The sequence below is a fragment of the Pteropus vampyrus genome, unplaced genomic scaffold (genome assembly GCF_000151845.1).
Source record: "Pteropus vampyrus isolate Shadow unplaced genomic scaffold, Pvam_2.0 Scaffold1314, whole genome shotgun sequence".
In the NCBI taxonomy this organism is placed as follows: Eukaryota; Metazoa; Chordata; class Mammalia; order Chiroptera; family Pteropodidae; genus Pteropus; species Pteropus vampyrus.
The window spans coordinates 6,531-6,867 of record NW_011890095.1 but is presented as its reverse complement, the minus strand read 5'-3'; positions in this window follow the sequence as shown (position 1 = coordinate 6,867).

The following is a 337-nucleotide window of genomic DNA, read 5'->3' as shown; positions in this document are numbered from 1 at the left end:
CAGGAGGGCAGGTGGACAAAAAGGTTTAATTCTGTAACAACTGGGCACGAGCCATCTGGAGCAGCTTCACCGGTGAGTAAGACTGCGCTTGGATCCGTCCGTCGGTGGGCCCTACAGAGAACTAGTGGAAGGCTGGACGCAGCAATACTTCCCTAGTCTGGTCAAGGTCTGAGATGTCAGACTTGACTCCAGGTATTCAGTTTTCTGGTGCGCTAGCGTTTTGTGTTTCCTGTAGTTTGTCTTGTCTGTCTGTATTGTGTCTGTCTGTCCAGACCGGCCGAATGTACTATTACCCTCCTGTTGCTTTAGCCTTCATGAGTTTACTTAGTTTGATTCT